The sequence below is a fragment of the Sinocyclocheilus anshuiensis genome, unplaced genomic scaffold (genome assembly GCF_001515605.1).
Source record: "Sinocyclocheilus anshuiensis isolate Anshui unplaced genomic scaffold, SAMN03320099.WGS_v1.1 scaffold444, whole genome shotgun sequence".
NCBI lineage: Eukaryota > Metazoa > Chordata > Actinopteri > Cypriniformes > Cyprinidae > Sinocyclocheilus > Sinocyclocheilus anshuiensis.
Window position 1 is genome coordinate 414,122 of NW_015555739.1, and position 415 is coordinate 414,536.

Consider the following 415-nt stretch of genomic DNA (forward strand, 5'->3'; position numbering starts at 1 on the left):
CGCAAAACTCAACTAATAACAAAACATACTTACAGTCGCTGATTCAGAAGTGCTAGATTGTCATAGCAAACATAGCAAAGTCCCTTTTTTTTTTCTTTTAGAAATAGCCTTTGTGCACAGCCAGCCTTGTACTCTTCTAGGTTCAAAAAACTGTCGTCCATAAAATGCGTTGCATTCGAACATCTGGGTTGTAAATAAATCTTAACCAATGATTCCTAATTGCATCTACTTCCGGAAGGCCAAATAAAGTGCTTTTGCTTTCGCACTGAAACACACAGCGTCTCCCTGACATGGCTGCTTCAACACTAACTGCGGTTACTGAAACCACACCTTTCTTTGCGTGCACATTTGGGCCGCATTATGCTAATATTGCCACATAGTGAGGTAGATATGTGGGGGCGTGTTAGAACGAGCC

The 415-nt window shown here is 41.7% G+C and overlaps 1 protein-coding gene across 1 annotated transcript in view; it reads left to right on the top strand.

The window, feature by feature from the left end:
- LOC107673172 (tetratricopeptide repeat protein 39B) overlaps positions 1-415 on the top strand; it is a 25,483-nt gene that overhangs the window by 11,585 nt on the left and 13,483 nt on the right. The window lies entirely within an intron of this gene.